The following is a 23,116-nucleotide window of genomic DNA, read 5'->3' on the forward strand; positions in this document are numbered from 1 at the left end:
ACCGGGTGGATACACTTCCCTGATCATTTCCACTAGCTTTTAGGAAAATTTTAGGAAAATGCTACAAGTCTTTAATATGAGATATTGAGTACTGGCAAAATTAAAGAGCCTCATTAATCACAGCATCATCCAGTACAGCTGTTACAACCTTGATGTTGTACACCCCTCAACAGCGTAAGTGAAGTGCTCACCCCATGTTTCACAGACATATTTTGTATCATCTCTCGGATAAGAATGATATCTCACTCATCTCTTGAGGGGCCACAGGAACACTCCTGACATCACCCTCCACTCCCACCCCTTTGCAGAGATGAGGAAATGGAAAGAGTTTCACGAAGGAGAGAAGGTGGAGGAAAAGAGAGAAGACAGAATGAAGACAATACAGACCGGCTTTTAACTCCCCCAGAGTCTGTGCATGCATCTCCCCCATGATGGTATTTGAAGCCAACTGTTGGCATATCAGTGACTAAGCCAAGAACACCTTCCTAAGTCAAATGTGAATGATTTCTGAGGTGTTGGTATTTGTGGGGCCGCTTTCTAGTAGTATGAAAAATTAAGGTTGGAATGATCTATAATTCACTTTAGACCGAATTTTGAAATTTAGATGGCTACGGGTGTATAGATGGTTGAGTCCAAGCTGCTTTAAGATATGCATCATATTCTCTAATTTAGGCACATAATAAAAGACGTACTTGACCTAATCAAAATGAAGAAGATGCCACCTAAAATTGAAACAGCGAACTACCAGTAAACCCTAGGAATACAGAGTGGGGAGGTTCCCTGTTGTTGGCATCTCCTGCGCTCGTCTTCATCTCCCGGTGTATGTGAACCTCTCTCAAATGAGGTCCCTGAAGATTTCGTGGGAGCCATCACAGTTGCCTAGGCTCTTGGTTCTCCTTCATGAATTCTCATGATGGCTCATCAAAACGTATAAAGCTGCTTCTTGAGACACGGGTGAAGTTGCTGGACGCTGGAAGTTTGGGGGTCCGGGCTAAGGTAAGAAACACTGGCTCTGCTCAGCAGCTATAAGGGATGTCCAGGTCCATTCCCTTGGCTCTTCCCACTGGGAGGGCAATCAGGACAAAGAGGGAACCCAGAGAAGGATGGTGGGTCTAAAACCCCAACCTTGAGCAACTGAGGTCCACCAGATAACCTTTTCTTTCTTTCCTTGTTTGCTCACCAGTCTGCGCTGGGAGGAGAATGAATACGCTATTTGTTTTCCTTGAAGATTTCCTTCTGATGAGAGACTCCGGGAATGCTTCAAGGCTGGATAAGTGCCCATCCCTCAACCTTAAGATGATGTAAATTGAACAGACCTGGATGGGGTCCATCAAGTCGCCTCTCCTCATCACTGCTCCTTGTGAAAGGGAAAACAATCATGTGTTTATCCTCACTGCTGACAGTGTGCAGATGTGTTTTCTTAATGGCACTTGCGACACGCTTATTTATGCTCTCTGGTGCTTGGAGCCTGTGCTTTTCACATCTCTCCCAGCTGCACAGGGCAAGTCTGTTGGTAACCTCCAATTTTTTCAAATTGATTCTCTTGCCCCGGATTGTTTGTTTTGTTTTTTAAGTAATTTAAACCACACAAGTAGCCCTTGGGAGAAGGGTTATTTAATCAAGAGAAAGTTGTTTAGAACACCACCCATGAGATCTTCCCATAGTTCACCCTGTAGCCGGGACAAAGGTGGGGGGATAAGAAAAAAAAAAATGAGATGTGCCTTACTGATCTTTCTGAGAAAAATTCAAGGAATGTCTGGAAGGTGGAAAGAGACCAAAATCTATCCACCTCTTTACCTTTATCAGAGAATGTCTCTAGTAGCATAAGGGAAATAGTAACCTTCAATGATGCAAAACTAAGTTCGTGAATGCACACTTAATTCGTTCACATGCTGTAATATTAAATTACTTGAGGGTGAATATCTCCATGATTAAGTATATGCCGTGGGTCTTAGATCCAACCATTTCAGGTGGCTGAGGACAGTGAGGGAGGGGCATCTTAGGTATTCCATAAATGCCATCAAAGGAATAGCATTTCCTGGATACTCTGGACACTAAGAGAACCACTGAACATCTAGCATCCTTCTGCCTCTCCTTCTGCACTGTGCCACGAGGCCAAAGAATCAGTTGCAACAGACACCATCTTTTCTTGCTGTGCAGTGGATCTGTGGCCTCTTTGCTTTGAGATTCCCACAAGGGTACAACTGTCTGGAACAAGAAAGGCCCACGCTCAGGTCTGGAGTGCAAGATGGCAGGTGACCGTGTACAAATCAGACTCGGCCGCCAGGAGGGTGAGGCAAGGTGATCCCTAGCCAGAGTCTATCATGTCCCCAGGTAGGCAAGTCAGACATTCCAGATACACAGCCATCTGCGAGTCAACAAGTATTTTTTGCACACCTCCCCTGAGCCAGGCAGGCCCTGCAGAATGCTGAGGATACAACGACAAACAACACAGACAGACATGGCCACTGCTCTTCGGACCTCTCAGTTCGGTGGGGGATGCAGAGAGAAAGCAAGGAGCTCATCAAACAAATGAAAATACTTCTCAGCTGTGAGAAGAGCGGCGAAGAAAAAGGTGTTGAGAGACAGAAAGTTGGGGACAGAGGGCACCCTGAAGTCAGAGCAGGGTTCTGAAGGAGGAGTGAGGGGAACAAAAGTGAGGAGGGCACCGCACGTACAAATGCTCTGACGTAAGAGAGAGCTTGTGTGTGGTTAAAAGCTGGTGACGGGCCGGCGTGCCAGGAGCGCGCTGGGCCCGGGCAAGCGTGGCCTGGCTCGAAGCCGGAGAGGTGGGCGGGCCTCACCAGGTCAGGAAAGGCCTCCCAGGAGGCCTGGATTTCACTCTAAGCGCAACGGGAAGGGAACGAGACGCTGGCGGAGGGGCAGGCCGTGGTGTGGCCCTGTGATGGCCGCGTGCAGAACGGCTGCATGCGGGATGGCCTGCAGTGAGCAACAGTGGACACAGGGCCCAGAGAGGAGGCAGCTGCTGTGGGCCAGGCAAGAGGAGGTGGTGGCCTGGTCTCAGGCGGTGGTGCGAGACAGGAAGAAGATGAGGCAGATGTGAGTGAATTCTCTTCTGCCCGTGTTGTCACTGCCTCTCGTAGTGATGGATGGAAGCCATAGTAAAGGAGATCCTCGTGTCTAGGTCCTGGGAACTGGGACTATTCCAGGCCTCAGTTCCCCATCTGTCACAAGGAGATGAAACGGCACAAGGGCGTTTTAAGATTTGCTTAGACACAGTGCTGAAAAAAATTGTTAGCTATTATTATTGTGACATCGGCTAACCGTAACTAATATTTCCTGATCACTTATCTTGTGCCATATGCTCGATACAGATTATCTCACTTAATTTTTACCCTAAATAGTGATAATACACATGGCAAACCATATGGGTTCTCCATTGCGCTAGTACCAACATTCGTGCAGCCTGTCTGGAGGGGGAAGGCCTCCCGGGACCGCTTTGTCAATGAGACAACTCCCCGAGATGCTGCTCTGGGACTTGGGAGAGTGGAGACGCGGACAGCTCTGGCCGGTGTGCCCGGCCACAAGTCGGCGTTCTGCATGTGAGCTCACCGGGATGCCGGGAAGGCGGACTGGCCTCCCCGGCCTCCCTGCCTCCCTGGCCTCGGTAGCCACACGGCAGGGCGGCGGCCAGGGAGACGCTCGGCTGCTCTGCGGCCTCTCGGGAGAACTGCCTGCTGCTCGTGCTGGGGCTTCTTCAGTGTGTTTTACAGTCAGACAGGACGACTGGGCGGGGGGCAGAGGGGCAGGGGGGCCTACAGCTATTTCTGGAAGGAAGAGGAAGGGAAATTAGGGAGGGAAAAGAATCTTTTAGCAGCTCGATTCACACCTGGAACTATTTGAATGCCTCCTCTGTCTTCTTTTCAGCTAGCTCCTTTCACCTTCTCCCTCCGCTTCCCTCCCTCTTCCTTCTGCTTCCCCCTTCTCCTTCCCTGCTCCTTCCCCTCTCTCTTTCTCCTCACTCTCTCCCCCCCCCCCACCCATCTGTCTGTCTCCCTCACACAAACACAGCCACGCGCATGCACGTGCGCGCACACAGCTGGGAACATTCTTCTCCTCACTGGCTGGCCTCTCGCCGGGCTCGGGGGCACGGCGGCACGGAGGGGACGTGAAAGCTGGGGAACCCATCCATTTCCTCCTGGACAAAGGGCAGGGGTGCACTTCGCTTGTTTATTTATTTTCCCCTTCGAAGCTATAGCTCATTCCTGAGTAGATGAGACAGCACATGACCCCGGTGCAGTCTGCCAGGGACCCAGCCCGTGTGTCTGCGTGGGGGACCGAGCCGAGGGGGAAGGAAGGCAACTGTCTTTCTCATTTAGGTCATCTCAGAAAATGAAGTGAGCGGCCGCGGGGGGATGGGCAGAGCTGCTCCTGTCCAGAGGGACTGCACAGAAATTCCATTCTAGCATCGCCTTCCGCCCAGGACTTCACACAGAGGTGCCATGTTCTCGTTCTCTCAAGCACTCGGCACACAGCGGGTTACTGAGAAACACCAAGAATCAGACCACTCTTGGCCCACACTGGGACATTTCTTTTACGGCTTCTGTAATTATTTTTAAAGTAAATGAATTAACTATAAGCCTCACCCTAGAGGCCAAATCTTCAGTTCAGTGTTAAGTAGAATCAAGATGAGACCTATTATTAGCTTCATATCAGAAAAGGCCATTTTGCTTTCACATTCGAGAGCACAGAAAAGGGCTTGGCTTGACAGGCAGATGAACAGTAGTAATAATGTAACTCTGAGAGGTATATCTGGTGGCCGCTCAGCACCCCGGTGGGCCTGGTAGCCCTTCAGGGAGTCACGGGGCCTAGCGGGGTGGGCAGAAGTCAGCTCTCAGCGGCACGAGGCCAGCCCAAAGTCAGGGATATTCCTAGTGCATCGCACTGAGCCCAGGAAGGAGTCCTCGGTTTTTCCTCTCCCATAATCACAGGCTGTGACAGATGGGATAACCAGGTGTGTCAAGTGGCTTTTTAAAGGAATAAAGTCCTGGAATAAAAAGCAAATGCTAATTATCTCCAAATCTCAGAGTCCTCCCTCATCAAGCAGAGCAGGAGAGGGAAGGTCAAGAATCCCAAGCTCTCCTCCAGCTCTCAGCTCCGAGAATTCGTTCATTTACTCATTCATTCATTCACCCATCAAATGTATTGAGGAACAACCAGGAACCAAACCCTGTGCTATGTGCTGGGGACGCCATGAGCAAAGAGAAAGACAGAACTTCTCTTCTCGTGTAGGTACAGTCCAGTGGGGGCTGGTGCATGCAGCAGTAAAGAAATAACTCATAAAGAATTATTGTAATGAGCACTAACTACAGTTTTTCTTAGCTAAGAAAGAAAGGGCTTCCTAAGGCATCTGCTATAGATCAAAAGAGACAGTTAATGAAACCATCAAGGTAGAAAGTCAATTATTGCCCGCCATTTGTGAGGAAATTCTCAGTTTGAAATACCCACTTCCAAACTCTAACAGCGGGAAACAGAGGCTTAAGATATTTTCAATTATACAGCCATGCCTAGGAGATGGGTCACGGCTGCCCCGAGCATGGTTACACTAGGTGTCTAGGGGTGACATCTGTATGTGGTGGACACACAGGAGCTAGACATATGAGGCATCCCCCACATACAGCTGCCGTGGAGGTCATCGTCCTGTAGGGCAGGCACTTGACCTTTACATGGCTTTACTCATGCATTCTTGACCCTTTCTCGTGGCTTCCAAATACAGAAGTCAGAAGGATTCTTGAAGAATGGGACTGAATGGTGCCCCCTGTGAGGCTGGTGTGAGGGCCTGGGACACTTGGCTTGTGAGTGATGTCAGCCAACCAGCTAGCAGTCTAGGGCAGCATGGCTTTGCTGCTCACTATTCGAAGTTATACTCCGATAGGTTGTTAAAAGCCATAAAATTACCAAGAGGTATGTATCAGTTATCTACTGCTCTATAACAAACCCTCCCCAATCTTATTGGCTTCAAAACAATGATTTACTCTTTCTCATGACCATGTGGATCTGGGGGGTGGTTCTTCCGTGGCTTTCGCCTGGCCTCACCCTTTTGACTGGGTTTGGCCAGAGGACTGGCAGACTAGAACATCCAAGAGGGCCCTATTTACATGTCTCATTGGCGGTGTTGGCCATTAGTGGGGTGCCTTGGCTCTCTTCCACAGGGCCACTCATCCTCTAGTCACCTACACCAGCTTCCTTACAGGGCAGTCTCAGGGCAGTGGTCAAGGCGGCCAAGGCGGAAGCTGCCAGGCCTGTTACAGGTCTAGGCTCTGGCACTCGACCACCACCACTCCCACACATTGAACCGCTCAAAGCAAGTCACGAGGTCAGCCCAGATTCAACAGGGTGGAGAACAGACTCCACCTCTCCATGGGAATCACTGCAAAGAATGTGTGGCCGTATTTAATTTACCGCAGGGTGAGAGAGAAATCTTGAGGGGAATTTTGCAATGTGGTTAGCCTGTGGTATGAGGCTCTACGTGGAAAACACTGGACTCGCCTTAGAAATGCGACTGAGGAAAGTCATGCGCCTAAACAAACATTTCCACATTCAAGAACTAGGGGGTTTCAGAAGGTGTTCAGGGCATAGCTCTTCAAGTCTGTGTGTATAGGGGGAGCCATATAAAAACGGCTGATATTTGACCATTTGGGCCACGTGAAAAAAAATATGGCAATTTCATGGGCTCTAAGTTAGCACAGGCTAAAAAACCCCATGTGATTTAGAGCTGTGAGGGCATGCATGTCCTGGGAAGACAAACATCCCGGCCGGGCATCCGAACGCTGCCAATCCTCTAGGCACGGTGTCCGTGCAATCTTTCCACTTCAGTGTGCATCCGGGATTCTGAAGCCATACAAGAGTCATCACGTGAAACCCCCAAGTCACACAGAGCACTACAGTGACTGCTGGATTCGAGGACCCACTAGGCTTCTATCTGGGCCAGTGGTTCTCAACCAGGGCTGCTTTTGCCCCTCAGGGGACATTAGCAATGTCTGGAGATATTTCTGATTGTAACAACTAGGGGGAGGTGATACTGGCATGTAGTGGTTAGAGGCCAGGGATGCTGCCAAACATCCCAAGATGGTCCGCCATAGCCAAGATTTAGCACACCCTAAATGTCACTTATACCCAAGTTAAAACCCTGGTCTAGGTGAATGAGAGGTCACTTTCCAGTACAAGCCTCCATTTCCTCATCTTCAGCAGAAAATAATACAGTTGCATTCTAGGCTTCTGTCTACTTCTAAAATTCTACTCATTATGCGCCTGCAATGTTATTGTACTTCTTGGAGTTTTCATTTAAATTTTGTGCGAATAAGGTGCCAGGGTGTGTTTGTGTGTGTGTGTGTGTGTGTGTGTGTGTGTGTGTGTGTGTGTATTTAAGTGGCCTGGTGGTACCAGCTCATGTGCCCAGATTAGATTAGCTGTAGGAACAAACACAGTAAGACTTAGAAAATGAGTCTGGAAGAAGCCAACAGGTTGGAAAATTACACATCGACACCGAACTTTGTAGAATAACCATACCACTGCCCCTCTGCGTGTGCCTTTCCCCTTCCGCCCCTCCTGCCATCACACACTTGCCACCCCCAGAAACCACACGCCGCCCTTCCTTCTTGGCTTTCCATCCAACCTCTCATCACCCACCAATCCCAGAGAATGGCAAAAATTTTCTTGCGTGACTGATCAACCCTGTGAGGTTTTTGTGGTTAAGATATAGAGTTCCCCCCAAAACCTCTCTGAATCTAAACAGGATTGCAGTGACATCAAAGCTTTTCCTCTTTGATGCCTTTCATCTTTTTCAGCCTCTGGCACTCTACCCACCAGCGTCAAGTCAATTAATTGAAAAGTCACATTAGAAAGGCCCGCCACTGTGAAGGCCCACCTCCTCAGGTCTGGGTCGTTTGAGAAAGAACAGAACGGCCCGACGGCCTCCATATTTCTGGAGCCTGTCTCACCTCCGCCCCTGTCTGTGTGCAGCTGAGGCTGGTCCCAGGTGATACCAGCAAGCTGGAGGGAATCTGCTTTGCCCATCAAACACTATACAGCCGGCATTGAAATCGAACCTGGCCTGGTGCCCATCCTGAAACATCACCTCATCCTCATTTCCCTACCCAGCTGTGGCAGGTGGACTCAGCTAGCTTGACCAGAGAAGTTAATTCGTAAGATCAGACCCTTTCTCTGTTGATTTCTTCTGCGCAGCAGATGTTCAACCTGTGGCCTCACATATGGAATTCGTAGCCATTTCCCTTGCAAAACGCACGCCACAGTCACAAGGAGAACCTAAGCCGGGATGGCCTGGCCCAAACCACGACACAGAAGTAGCTGAAGGAACTGCTTTGTTACTGGGGAGTCGCTACCCAGAGTTCAAGACACTGATCTGCCAGCACCCCATTTCAACATTTCCCGACTGAAATTCTCGAGAAAAGGCTTCAACTGTTGGTCCACAGCCCAGGAAGAATTGTAGGGGTTCGGGCAAGGATACCCCAAATATGCAGGAACTAAGGAGTCCACTGAAAGGTATTAAGATCTGGAATTTTATACCTGCTTCTTTTTAAATGTAGGTATAATTTACATACAGTGAAATACACAGATTTTAAATATACAGTATGATTAATTTTGACACACGTATATACCATGGAACCCACACCACTATCCTTTTTTTAAAGCTCTCCTTCTTTAAAACATTTTTTTGTTTATTATTCCCAATCTCCGATCGCATTTTATTAAAGGGTAGGAATAGTTATAGAGACCATAATTGGGAAAGTCTCCCTCCCCAACAATACACATGCACACCCCCATGGGACCTAAGCAACCACCATCATCGCCCTCTGGAGAGCTCTTGCACCTCTCACCTGGGTGCACTGCAGCTGACTTCCAAAGGCCACTCTCTGCATTGCTGTGCCTGGCTTTTCTCCCCCCATAACTGAGAAAGGCCATGCTATCCATAGGCCTGGCCAGAAATGGTGGGGAATTAGCAATCCCCAGGGAGCATCTCTCTCTCTCTCTCTCTCTCTCTCTCTCTCTCTCTCTCTCTCTCTCTCTCCCTCTCTCCCTCTCTCTCTCTCTCTATAAGATTTTATTTATTTATTTGAGAGAGAGAGACAAAGCAAGAGAAGGAACACAAGCAGGGTGAGTGGGAGAGGGAGAAGCAGACTCCATGCCGAGCAGGGAGCCCGATGTGGGGCTCGATCCCAGGACCCCGGGATCATGAACTGAGCAGAAGGCAGATGCTTAATGACTGAGCCACCCAGGAGCCCCAAGGGAGCATCTCTTAACAAATGACTCCTGGAAGTTGGAGTATTAATAACCCAGCTCCCTTACCCCTCAGATGGGAGCACTCCGAATGTTCTACACTAAATCCCAGGGTCTCCCTTGGGAATCAGCTCCAGTTGCTCCCAGTGGTAATTCACTCAATAACCTTTTCATGGCTTTATTCCCTTCCCTGACACCCTTACCCACTCTGCTGCCAGTGTTTCCTTCACCTCTCAAATCAACTACTTGCACTTCAGCCCTTGTCTCAGGGTTTCCTTTTGGGGAACCCACACGAAGATAGTCATCCACAACCCCCTTACAGAATCTACCATTTGGGGCAATAGTGTAGGGTTTTTCTCTATTATGTACGCATATACACACACATAAGGAAAAGGCTGAGAACAAATATCAGGAAAGATAAAAGCCAGAAATTCCAGACTCTGGTTCATCTGGTCTTGGATTCTGTTCCTGACCAAGATATACATTTAGATCCCCCATATCATCCTGAGACAAATGTGCCCCCAACTCCCTAATCTTCCTTCTCACAACCCTTAAGACTTTTCGGTATTTATTGCACTATTTGGGGGGGTTAACATCGTGGTTTCTGTCTCCAGGGAAAGGGTCTCTTCCCTGTTTCAGTGCCTCCTTTTTCTCATTAAAACTTCACCCATGAGCCTGGGTCATTTATTTTCTAAAGACAGGCACCAAGAAGTGGGTGGCTCTCCAATCCTGAACCCAGCCCTGCCAAGCCACACTTTCGGAAGGCACAAGGGGTGGGTGTGTGTGTGTGTGTGTGTGTGTGTGTGTGTGTGCGCGCGTACGTGTGTGTTATGCACGCGCTCACATGCACACTTGCATGTGTGTGGACCACAAAGGGACTCTACCTACCGCCTGGAAAAGTCAAAAGCTGGGAATGCAGGGAAGAGGGCTCCACTGTGCTCTCCCTCCCTCCAAGGCCCTATAAAGGGGGACTTTGCATCTCAATACACTCTTGAGACTTGTGTGAACCCTCTTCCCATTCCCAGGCAATGGAGTAGACACAGCACCTCTCTACCCCTCCCCAGTGGGTGATCTGGCAAAAAGTTAAGAGGAGAGGCCCATGGGGGTTGGGATTGAGAAATTTTTTCTCTTTCTGCCTGTTCTATCACCACAGATACTGTTTCCCACTACTACACAGCAATGGCATCTGTTCAGCCAAGGAATATGGTGTCAATGGGAAATTCGAGGGAATTTAGAGCAAGACAAGGCTCATTGACCCTATGCCTTGGATGACCAACTTGGCAGGGCAGAGGGATGCCCAAGGCTTTCTCTATAAACCAGGCCTCATTGGACATCCATTCGCGTCAGGTTCATTACCGAGAGAATGAGCTATCTGTAAAGACATGGGAGTTGCTCTTGAGCAGAACCGGTGGACAGGCATGGGGGTGGGTGACATTCTCCTCAGACGAGTACTTTGAGAGATTGTTCTCAGGACGCTGAAGGCCACCATCATTTCAAGGCCACTGGGGGGCCAAGTGGAAAAAGGCCTTTGGGTCGGACTATTACCTTGTGCTGCCCCCAAGTCTCCTTCGGCCAGGCCGAGGCAGCACAGTGGGCCCCTACAGTTGAATTCAGCAGTTAACAAACTTATATTTGAATGGCTAAAAAATGTGATCACCTGAAAGACAATAGAAGGCTTTGTTCTAAGCAGAGAGAAAATAAGGGAGCATTCAGCCCTCCCAAATCTTTATGCTGAGACCAGTGGAGTCTGTTTTCAAGCCGAAGGCTGTTTGAAGTGTGTTTATATGCCTACACAGTGCTGAACTGTGTGTTGGAGTTAAAGCTGGCAAGTGAGAATATTTACGTCACCCTGATATCATGAGGCTGCCCATCATGTAATAGTGGGATGATTCAAGACGTACACATTGCACAGTCTTCCTTACGTGGAGAGCTGAACTGAGAGCACCCCCTGGGTTTCCCAAGGACAGCACGGTATGGGGAGCTTTTGCCTGATTCTGAACTTGGAGATTCTTTTAACCTCACTGGAAGTCCAAAGAAGGGAAATGACTCTTTCAATTACAGGAGAGTCTAGCAAACCCAATCCTGAAGCTCCCTTCCAGGTGGCTAGCCTGTGATCCACAAGTCATCACTACAAATCAACATGAAAGTCTGCCAAGCCACGCTGAGTAAGACCACAAAGACAGGTCTATGTGGATTCCCATCCCATGGTGCTGCGTTTCCTTCAGGGAATTAGCTCCTCTCCTGGGCGAAACAAAACTCCCAAAGGCCAGCATTCATTGGAGCATCTTCACTTGATGGAACAGCCCTTCCTGGCAGCCATCCAGAGAAGAGGTAGATTCGAGCCACTTCTGATACTTTTGCTGAACTGGACACGAGTAACAACTCACAAGTAACTCAGATTCCCTTTCCCACCCCTGGGAAATCAAAAGGCATTAGAGTTGTGAAGAAGACTGGTCTTCATTTTCTTTACTATGTACTGTTTGTTGAATGAATGAGTATAGGAACGAACAAATGAATCAGAGAGTGAATGAAACAAACTTCAAAGAAAATAATCTTGGGATCAAATGAGAAACCAGGAGGAACACTCTCTTTTTGTGGCATCCCAAACTTGTCACCTTCCAAGACACAGTTTGCCCAGCCCACTCATGAAGTAATAAACAGCCTGTGAGGTGGGTAAGAGATCTGGAAGAACCTTTCCTCACCTTGTCCAGTCCCTACTGTGTGCTGGGCACTGCCCTTCAACTTACAGGTGTTTTCTCATGGATTTAATCCTCCAGGAATCGTTGAGATGGGTGTCATTCCTCTCATTCATCAGATGAGAAGACTAACGTTCAGAGAGTGTAACTTTCCCAAAGTCACCTAGTTGGTCAGGGGTAGAGCAGGGGCCAAGATTCAACTCTCTGGCTGCAAAGCTCATACAAATCCCACTGCTCTGGCTAATGGGGAACCTCAGAGAACAGACTTCTAAAAGGTACTGCCATTACCAACTTAGCAAAGGTATAGTTGAGGAAATGAAAAACACTTTTGGTAGGACACTGATATCTCTTTAAATCCAGTAATAAGAAAAACATCCTTAAATGATTTTGTTGTTCATTACAATGGGCTTTGGAGAGAATCAGATGGGGGTGGGAAGCAGAAGCCAAGATTTAGCAGCAAATATGTGGCCACCACTGAGGATCAAAGAGTTTACAATGCCAGCAATCCGTTATATTTTACTTGTAAATATATTTTTTTCTTTTGGGGAAAAGTTTTCAATTAGTAATAATCGCGCCTCGGATAAACCTCATTGGCTACGATACTGCCACTGCGCAAAGCTTATTTTTTTCCTTTTTAAGGCTTACTGTAAAATATTTCAGACGTGTTGTGCTAGGTGGACCTGTAAGATGTCCCCATGGTTCCTCACCTCCTGGTACTCATGTCTTCGTGTAATCCTCAGCCTGAGTGTGGGCTGGACTTGGTGACTGGCTTCTAACGAATAGAATACAGCACAAATGATGGGATATCACTTTCAGAAGAAGCTTATAAAAGACTGTGTCCCCATCCCCCTCTTTGTCTCTCAGAGTCTTCAGTCTGATAAACCTGGCTGCCACGTTGTAAGCTGCCCTATGGAGTGGGCCACAGAGCAAGGAACTGAGGCTGGCCTTTGGCCAACAGCCAGTGAGGAATCGAGGCCCTTGCTCCAACAGCCCATGAGAATCCAAATCCTGCCAATAACCACATGAGCGAGCTTGGAAGTGAACTTTCTGAGGCCCTTCAACAGGCACACAAGTGAGCTCCTCAGCAAATCCATGCCCAGTTGAGCCTTGAGAGGACAGCATCCTCAGCCAAAGACTTTGATGCAGCTTGTTCCTGAAGAGGGAGCCCAGCTAAGCTGTGCCCAGATTCCTGAGTCACAGATGCTGTGATATCATCAATGGGTACTGTTTTCAGCCACGAAATTCTGGGGTGACTTGTTATGCAGCAACAGATTACTAAAACAAAAAGGCACAAAGCATAATAGGACGGATACCTGTGTACTGCCCATGCAGCTTAAGAAAAAAATTAAACACACACTCAAAGCCCTTCTTGTATTCCACCCGATCACATGCCCCTCCTTGCTCCTCCGATGTAACCAGTCTCTCAAACCAGACTCTGGAATGCAAGTCTGTAATATACCAATGCATTCATATACGTATACATATTTGGTTAAACCATATGAAATTGCCAATATTCAGCCACTTTTTTACCTACAAAAATAGCTCTTTTATGTGATTCAACCTAATAAGTCTGAACACACACAGCTAGAGCTCTTTATTTATAATGAAAATGCTACTGATGGTAATCATTGCCTAAACTTACGCCTGGCCCAGCGCACAGCTGTGGGGCTTTGGGAAAACTCCTTCACTTCTCTCTAGTTTCTTCATCTGTAAACTGGAGACAATTGCTGATACCTACTTTGTGCAGTTAAGTGAAGATTTAATATGATGATGTGCATACAGCCAGGCACGTGTGAGGACCTAATAAACAGGAGCTGCTGTTGTTGTTTCTCTTGTCGTCTCTGTGATCGGTTTAAACCTGACAGTGGTCCTCAACCACACGGAGGGTCTACAGAGGAAGCCTTTGACGTGTGGCCATTTGCAGGGCCTGCGTGACCTTCACTCTGCACGGAGACCTCTTATTCCAGCCTCCCCTCATTTGCCTTCCCCAGCCTGATCTAGGGTTTGGCCAGAAAGCCCAAAAGAATACCCTCTCTCTCCTCTGATGAGACTTCTAAGTCAGCCTCCGACAGATCAGACGCAAAAAGCTCGAAATCCTAGGAACAATCTCTCCTGCAGTCCAGATGTTTCTGTTACTCCTGGCCCCAACCTAGGAAGTATTTCAAAAGAAGAAAAAATGAAAATAAAATCCAGGCTTGATTCTCCTTCATAGCCTACCTCAAAACCCCTTAAAATGCAGTCTGGGACTGAAGGCCAGGTTCAACAGAATGTGTATTTTATCCAAACCCGTCTGCTCTTCTCTCTTGCCAGCAACACATCTTAAAAAATCTAATCTCTGTTGTCTTTACATGAATCTAGACCAAATGTGATTTCTCCCCTGCATGTGAAAATAAATTATTTCAAATGTAATTTCAAGGGCGGATCTCCAGATGCAAGCTGCCTGCCACTGCAGCGCCAGCAGGAACTCCCAGGGTCCCAAGGTCCCCTGGGGGGTGGATGGAAGAGGGAGTATGGGGGCAGCTTGCTAATCCCCCAGCACACAGGATTCCTGCTTCATACTCCAAGATGGTGTCTGAGCTCCCTCTGTAAATGAGGAGCCAGAGCGGGGGACTTTGGAGCTAGGCTCAAGAGGAGAGGTGGACAGCACGCCGAGTCCTTAACCTGACATATTCCACCTGTGCTCAGGGGGAGCTACTGAGGATCATAGTCTTTGGCACCTCTTTTGGGCCACTGCCCCTCAAAGTGTGGTCCCTGGAGCAGCAGACTGACATCACCCGGGAGCTTGTCAGAAATGTCCATTCTCCGGGGTACCTGGGTGGCTCAGTCAGTTAAGCATCCGGTTCTTAATTTCAGCTCAGGTCATGATATGGAGGTCATGAGATTGAGCCCCGCGACGGGCTCCGTGTTGGGGGTAGAGCCTGCTTAGGATTCTCTCTCTCCCTCTGCCCCTCCCTCCCCACCCCCCCAAAAAAACACACACAGAAATGTTAGTTCTCAGGCCCCATTGCACACCCACTGAATCTAAATCTCTGAGGGTGGGGCCTAGCCATCCGGGCACTGCCAAGCTTTCCAGGTGATTCTACGCATGCTCCAATGTGAGACGACTTGCTTTAGGTAGTCAGGAACACAGAATGGAGACCCATGGCCTTCGAGCTCCGATTGGTCACTGCTGTCTAGTGAGAGGACAGATGAACTACTGAACATGGAGCAAACCCACACCAGGGTTTGAAAGGTAGCAGTCCACCGCCTGCCCAGCCCTCACACAGCCCTCTGCAGCATCAACACAGTGAATGACCTGAGTGGACGGGTCTTCTGACTGGAAGAGGTTTGATGGTCACATTTGTAAACATGGCCACTGACCCTTTACAAAGAGCTGCTCCTTACGGTACTGCAAATGGAAACACGGCTCTTCCACTTGGGCTGCAAATTCTTAGGGACAAATACAACAGAGAATCCAGACAATAGACAGTCCTGCATCTCACCGTATCCCAGTCAGCGGGCAATGGCTCCTACCAGCACGGTCCTGTTGGGCTGACTGTGCTGTAGATCCTAGCTCTCTGCAACAGAGAGCTTCCGTAGTCCAGGGCTGAGACTGGATGGGTGCTGCCCTTTGTTTGTCTGTTGTTGGCAAATGGGGCCTAACAAGTCAGCTTCCATTCACCTTGTCATCTTCCATTCACATTGTCATGACTTGCGTCTCTCCACAGCCCTGGCCTGTGTCTGGGAATACGGAACACCCATAAGCTCTTTATATAGTGTTCTGAGAAAAGGCATTGGAGAAACTCGGGAACAGAAGCTTGGACTAAGAACTACACTGATACCCCACTGCTGTCCTTCTAGATGGCAGAAGGGTCCAAAGCAGTCCAGCAAATTCTACAAGGAGGCTCCTGGGCCTACCATTTCCCTGAATCCAAAACATCCCTCATACAAAGAGCAAAGTGGTGAAGGAGACAAATATGGACACAGTGAGCTGTGGCAAGCTGGCCTAACGCCCTGGGAAAAGCATTCTCTTTCCTCAGCAGTGTGGGAGAGGTCTGCGAAGCTCCCATGAGCCACTGCGCTCACAATCAGAACGGCCAAACTAAAGAACCAAATCAAAGTTCTCAAGCTGCCCCAGCTGCTCTTGGATTCCTCGTCCCCTCCTAGGGGGAGCGTACGGAAGTTCTAGCATGTTACACTGTGTCACTTGCTTCGGGAGCCAGGCCCAGTCTCCTCTCTCCTACTCCAGGAGGCCCGGGGCACATATTTGTTAAAGGAGCATGAGGTCTGAGACATCAGTCAAGCCCTTGGGCCCCCCAGACAGGGCCTTTCAGGCAGCCACACGGGCTGCCCGGGGCACAAAAAAGGAGGCTGGGAGGCAGAAAGGGGAGGACTCAGAGGAGGTTCAAGGTCAGGAAAAGTTGTTTTTTTTTCCACTAATAAATCAGATCACGCCGGCTCATTCCTGTTGCTCTTGGCTGGCAGGACTAAAAAAGAACTCTGAGTCACCAATGCTACTCATGACAAGTGCTTCCTGTGTGGGATTTGGGCAGTTCTCTTTTGTTTTCTTGGCAGAAGCAAGAAAGAAACATGAAGGGGTGGCAGAAAGAAGTGAGGAAGGAGTTAATCTGCTGTGTTACCAGGTTCTTAATCCCAAGCCCCTTCATGCTGGCTGCTGATCTACTATTAAGTCCAGTAATGATACCTCTGAACCACCAGGATAAAAAGCCCACAGGGCTCTTAACCATCTCCTTGCCAGGAGGGCAGGGCCCTGCCATATTCCTATGCTCACGAGTCCTGCCTCAGGCCTTGTTCAGCTCCATATTCTAAAGGCAAGGCTTTCTATCTATCTTTCCTGACTTCTCCAAGGAAGCTGTCTAGGCTTCCCACCTTTTAGTTATAGGCTGGGCCTTAGTAGAGGCAGAAGGAGAGTAGAAGCCCACAGAAAAGAACTGACAGGGTGGTTTGCCCAGGACCGGGGCCTGGGGAGGTTCCCAGGACATGGGACTATCCGTACTGAAACCAGGACAGTCCTGGGCAAACCTGAGGTGGTCATCCTAGAGCTGACGGCTGTGAGAACTTTGGTGGAAGTCAGGAAGGAAGTCTTATTCTGGGTCTATGTTCTAGAAACGGTGCTGTTCAAACAGTAACGTGCACACAGATCACCGGGGGATTGTGCTAAAGTGCACATCCCGATCCAGTAGGTCTGGGGTGGGCCCTGAGATCCTGCATTTCTAACCGGCTCCCAGATGGTAATGATGCTTTGAGTACAAAGGATCTAGAATCACTCCTTATTTCACGGAGTCACAAACCATATCAGAGCATCCTCCTGCCTTTTGATTCCTCTTTTGTCCTTCAGCCCAGGAGGACAAATAAGTCCTACTGGCTTGGCATGGCCAATAAAGAACGGGTCACCGCTGGCCACAGAGTCTGCTAGAAATGCTTCTGGCCAGGAAATCAAAACTACCGGTGTGGCCGGCACAGTTGTCCCAGAATTCCCTCCCCAACCCTCTCCTTTGCAGTCTTCCCTTTCAAAGCCTTGAAATTTAAAATACTGTCTTTCAGAGTCTACAGCTAGGGATAGTCCTGTGGCACAGCTCTGGCTGATGAATCAGGAGCAGAGATCTTCTGGGAGGTGGAGACGGAGGTCTGGGAAAGTTTAGCTTTCATGATAAGAAGGGAACAGATGTGATTGAGGCCCCCCTCCCCCACTTCTTTCTCCCTAGAACACAGATGTGATGCTCTGCACGATAGCAGCCACCCTGCGACCGTGAGGAAAAGGTCAAGAGAATTTCTGAGACACTAAACCCAGCATGACTGAGCCACGAAACCAATCTCTGCAGCCAGCTACCTCCAGATGACATTTGGCTATGTGAGAAAAACGAAAACTCCATTTTGTTTAATCCCCCCGAGAGCTCAGCCTTTCTATTCCTTGAGGTGTGATGCATCCTAACTGACATAACTGGTCTCCCAAGCCAAATACTATTCCCAGCAGATAAGGTGGCTGTGTACAGCCGTGCAGACGGTGCACTCCAAAGGGCATCACTTGTGATGCCTTCAGAGTTGTGCAGTGCACAACTTGCATTACCATACCCGGTAGCCATGGAGGTAGTGTGGTACGTGGTGTTTAGAACCAGACCTTGGCAGAAACCCAGTTCTACTACTTAGTTTCCTAATCAGCCTTGGACCAGTCCTGGAACCTCTCTGAGCCTCAGTTGCCTCTTGAAAGAGGAATAATTATGCCTCCTTGGGGGGATTCTTGTAAAGACTAAAGATATGTGTGAAACACCTGGCACGTAGCAGATACTCTATAAATAGCAGATATTATTACAGAAAATGTCATATGACGTCTGCTGGGAGCACCCCGTGTTGAAGGACTACAGTGATTCTGAGGATCTCCTCCCACAGCTGCAGTGTGTCAGGCCCAGGCTACTGCCAGGGACATCTGTGGAGGGGTGCGGGGAGGCGAGGGATGTCCGGACGTCAGGGAGGCACGCCAAGAGGCCACCGAGCTCCACTGGACTGCCCGTGAGCACGCGCACGCACGCACGCGCGCTTGTGTGTGTGTGTGTGTGTGTGTGTGTGTGTGCGCGCGCGCGTGCGTGCGTGTACGCGCGCGTGCGCGCTGTGAAGCTGGGAATTCAGGCAATGTCCCGGGGAAAGCGCCTCATCACCAGACCAAGGAGTTCTAATAGATGCCATGGAAACGGGCCATCCTCCTTGTTCCAAGAGGTTTGTTCACGGGAAGAAGAGCGGACCAGACAGCTCTGGCCATTCCTGGGAGTAACTAAGAGCCAAGAGCACCGGGGAAGGAGACCGCCTCCCTGAGACACGCCATGCAGCCCGTGCGAGTCGCCAGGGGGAGGAGGAGTGTGGGAGCTCAGTGGGAGCCCCAGGCTCTGAGTGACGATTTGAATGCCATCCCGGAATACATCCTCGGGTGTGGGTTCCTTCTTCCTATGCAGATTTACTGAGCCCCTCCTGTGTGCCGAACATGCACAGACCAGGCCTTGCTGGTACAGTACTGAGTAAGAGAAACAAAAATCTCTGTCCGCACAGAGCTTACCTTCCCGTCCGGAAGGCAGACACTAACACACGCGTGCGAGATACAGCATTTGTTAGCTGGTGATAAACGCTACAGGGAAAAAGGGAGTGAGGAAGGGGATTCGGAGAACTTAGAGGGTGCTCAGGAAAGGAGGGCCTCCCGAGGAAGGTGAGCCATTAAGGAGACGAGGGGGGAGCCCTGCAGACGTCCAGCAACAGAGTGCTCCAAGAAGAGCAGCGACACAGGCAGAAGGCCGGACGAGCACGTGCTTGGAGGGTGCTGGGAACAGCCAGAGCCCCGCGCTAGAGCAGGAGGGAGTTGAGGGGGGAGGTGGTGAACTGAAATTCTGTTCTGGGCAACCAGCGGGGACGTTTGGGGGCCAGATCCCACAGGGCCTTGTGGGTCATCCCAAAGTGAAGACTTTGGCTTTTGCCCTGGGTGAGAGAGGTGACCTTTGGACAGCTTCGAGCAGAGGAGGAACATGATCTGACCTCTTTGCAAGGGACTCTCTAGCATCTGGGTGTGGAATGGACTAGGGGCGGGCAGAGACTGAAGGTGGAACACCATCAGGAGGCTCTTGCAGTAATCCATGGGACCAGACGGTGGCGGCTCGCGTGACCTCTCCTTGCTAAGCTCCAGATCTTCAGGGTGTTGGGGTAGAGCTGGGGCAGAGGGGAGCCCCATGGGCATCCAACCGGACCACCTCTGCCCCCCCTAGGCTGCACCCACCTGGCTTCATCTGGAGCAGATGAGCTCCAGACATGGGTGCCCAATGGCCACCCCATGGCTAAGTGACAGCAAAAGCCAGGTGCCCTGGGCCACATGCGACCTTTGACTGCTCATTGCTGCCACGCCAAGGAGCCACCAGAGGCCAACCCAAGCGTCTAGCAGCCTGATCTTTAGCCAGAACCTTGACAAGCACCCAAACAATAAAACCTTTGTCTCCCTGGGTCCCTGAGAGGTGATGCAAGTCCAAGGAAGGTTTGTAATGCTTAAAAAGGAAGAGTTCAGTGTGTGGTCAGGCACAAGCTCAGAATGTCCTGTGAGGGCAAATCCTTTCTGCCTTTCGAGCTGGGCTGTGTGTGCAGGCGCGTGCGTGTGCACAAATGTACATGGCAGATGGCGAGAGAACTAGGGACAACTGTTTGTTGTCTCTGGATGCTTGGGGGTATCAAGAAAGCACCTCCATACCTTCTTCTTTAGATTGTTATCCTCTTTAAAAAAAAAAAAATCATAGCTCTGTGATTAGCAGCTCAAATGCCTGGCATGAAAACTTCAGTTCCCCATTAGCAATAAATGAATTCAATCTCTTCCAAATCCTTCGCGGTCTCTATCAGACACCCCTTCCGGGCTCAAGGGGCCTTGTTCAAGTCCCCTCCTCCAGACTGAAGATGTGGCCCAAACACACTTGCTCCTTTTAGGGGTTTAAGGGTTTTGCAGATTCTTTCTCTCCCCACCCCACCTGCCCCAGCAACCCCCACAGCGGATCCTCGCCCCCCCCCCCCCCCGTGGACACCAGTGGTCCCTCCACCTCTGAGCAAATGCTGCTGAGCTTCCTCTAGGGGATTCAGCGGTGGCCATTCCTGTGAGGGCTTCCGGCAGCCGCGGCCACCCAGCCCCCTGTTGCTTCCGCCACACGGGACTGAGCTGTTGGGCTACAATGTGTTCACACACTCACCGCGGTGCAGAGGCCGCCGCAAAGCCTTTGAGTGCTGGGATTGCAAGCTGCCGCTTGTGTCAGCTGAAAACCTCTGCACATAAGCAAGAGGAAAGCCCTGAGCTGGTCAGGGGGTCGGCTGACAGCTTGTCTTTCTTGATCATCCAGCAGGATGAGGTCCACGTTCTCGCTGATGCCATGCGCCTGGGAACAGTGGGTGCTGGCGCCCGGGCTGGGACTCAGAGACTCAGACCCTCCAGCGGGGGTGGCAGGGACAGCTCCCGGGCCTGGCATCTCAGCCACCCAAGGAACCGGCCCTGGCCAGGCGACCGTGGGCCCTGATAGAAAGGGTTGCTCTTCTGATGCTAATATACAGTCTGGCTTTCGATTTTTGTTTGTTAACCAGGGGCCTACTCATCTTGCAACCTTTTTAAATAGGTCTCCTGCCCCCTTTTCTTCCCCCACACCCCACCCCCCGTGCTTCTCTATTAATAGCATGAAGACTTGTCCATAGACATGGGAAAATTAATTTAAACAGACATGTGTCAACCTTGGGTTGTTTTTTTTTTTTTTTTTTTTTTTAATGGGACAAGTAATGATGTACAAAAATGGACTTCAGGAATCATTACACAGAGTGAGCATGGTGGTCTCTTGATCCTATTTTCACCTCCAGGCTGGGAGGGGAGGTTTCCCCTGGGGCCAGTGCCGGCCTGTTTCCTCTCCTCTCCACAGCCTTCCCTCTATCTGGCAACTCACAGACCCCCTAGGCTGGGTTTCTGGAAGTCCTCTGAGGCTGCTGGGAAGATCATGCATGTGCGATGTGTGTGGGGGCCCAAGCGTGCATATGTATGTGCATGGGTGCGGGTGCATGTGGCACCTGTTTGTGGGTACACACGTGCGTCCCTAGCTCTTAGCAGAGTCTCAAGCCTCTCTCCTTCATCTCTTCTCCCATCATCTCTGGGTCGAGAAGTCATATGTTTCTACTACATTACTGCCCCCACCCCAGCCTCTGCCCTAGGGAATCTGCAGATCTAGCAAATAGATGGTGCTCTCGAAATATGTGCTGAATGACTTGGAGTAGTCCGTTGGATGGTTAGTGGGGTGAAACCATCAGCACCTCAACTGGCACAGAAACAAAATCTCACTTGTCAAATCTGGTCCTGCCTCAGATTTCCTGGTTCTCCACAGGCCCACCATTCCTTTCACCCAGCTCCCTGCCCTGGACACCGTCACAGCTGGCCTCCCTCTCACCACTCCCCGCGTGAAAACAAACTGCCCAAAGGTCCTGGCATTTGTTATCTCTTGTGGAGACTGCAAAATGGCCTCTGGGTCGGTCCCACTCATGCTGACTCTGGCTGGGCCTTGCCACTTGCTTTGGTCCAAGAGACAGGAGCAAAGCAGACTCAGGCAGAGATGCACAGAAGCGCTGGGGCTGCCAGGCTTGCCCTCTCCTGCTGCCAGGGGCCCTTCTACTGCAGTGTGAACAAGCCCAGCCTCGCCTCCTGGAGGGCAAGAGACCGCGTGGAGACCGAACCCAGCCAACACGGCTGTCTAAGCTGAGACCCCAGCCCTGGGATTGAGGGCATCCTAGAACTTTCAGGCCTGGCCAGGCCGGTCCAGGCCAGATCTGCCCTATCTGCCCAATCGACCCACAGGTTCATCAGCAAGATTAAGTGTGTGTGGCTCTAAGTCACTAAGTTACAGTTACACTAAGTTAAGCTAACAGATACAACTGCATTCCAGCCCCACGGCCACCACCGCCCTAACACCTGACCTCACTGTTTTCTGACTCAGCTAAGAAGGCTACAGAAAATCGAAAACATTACATCACATTTGCTTATATATTTAGAAGTTGTCGTTATTGAGAGGAATCAGATTATCCGAACTCAGGACTATCTCAGAAATGCTAAATTAAATGGGTCACCAGTACAGCCTTGAAATAACACAGAACTTGGCACAGAGTGAGCCCTCGATCAATACTGGTTGGATTGAGCTAACCTAACGTGACTCCCCATCTTAAAAATGAGAAGACAGAGGCCCGAAGAGGTTCTAGGGCTTCCCTCAGTCCTATAACTAAGGGCAGGCTTTCTCTGCAACATGACACCTGTTACATGAAAAAGGGCATGTGTGGATGACTTCTGACTTTCCTGGATCGGAAGGGTGGGGTGAGCCTCAACTGTATACACCATCCGCTGACTCAAAGCCATGGGGTCTGGCTTGTTCTTTGTCGTTGGCACCCAGTAGGTGCTCAATTAATGTCGAATGAGGACGTGAGCGTGGAAAACTTGCCACAAAAAGGCAATCTCTGCAGCTCATCCCTGCAGGGCCCTCTTTCTCCCCTCACACAGAAGCACAGCGCATGGACTGCCTTCCCAATGTGTTAGAAAAAGTTTAACCTCAAGTGCTTTCTGGCAAATGCCTAAGGGACTCAAATAAAAGGAGCAGCCCTCCTCCACACACCCAGGGAGGAAAGCAGACATC

At 49.9% G+C, this 23,116-nt stretch overlaps 1 protein-coding gene and 1 pseudogene across 2 annotated transcripts in view; both read right to left on the reverse strand.

Moving 5' to 3' along the window:
- The window catches only part of NHS (NHS actin remodeling regulator), a 344,262-nt gene that overhangs the window by 157,514 nt on the left and 163,632 nt on the right, over positions 1–23,116 (reverse strand). The gene's annotated exons all lie outside the window — the stretch shown is intronic.
- LOC114200457 (U4 spliceosomal RNA) lies at positions 12,442–12,574 on the reverse strand (annotated as a pseudogene).

The sequence above is a fragment of the Eumetopias jubatus genome, unplaced genomic scaffold (assembly GCF_037043125.1).
Source record: "Eumetopias jubatus isolate StellerSeaLion01/CBP00866 unplaced genomic scaffold, mEumJub1_p1.0 scaffold_11, whole genome shotgun sequence".
NCBI lineage: Eukaryota > Metazoa > Chordata > Mammalia > Carnivora > Otariidae > Eumetopias > Eumetopias jubatus.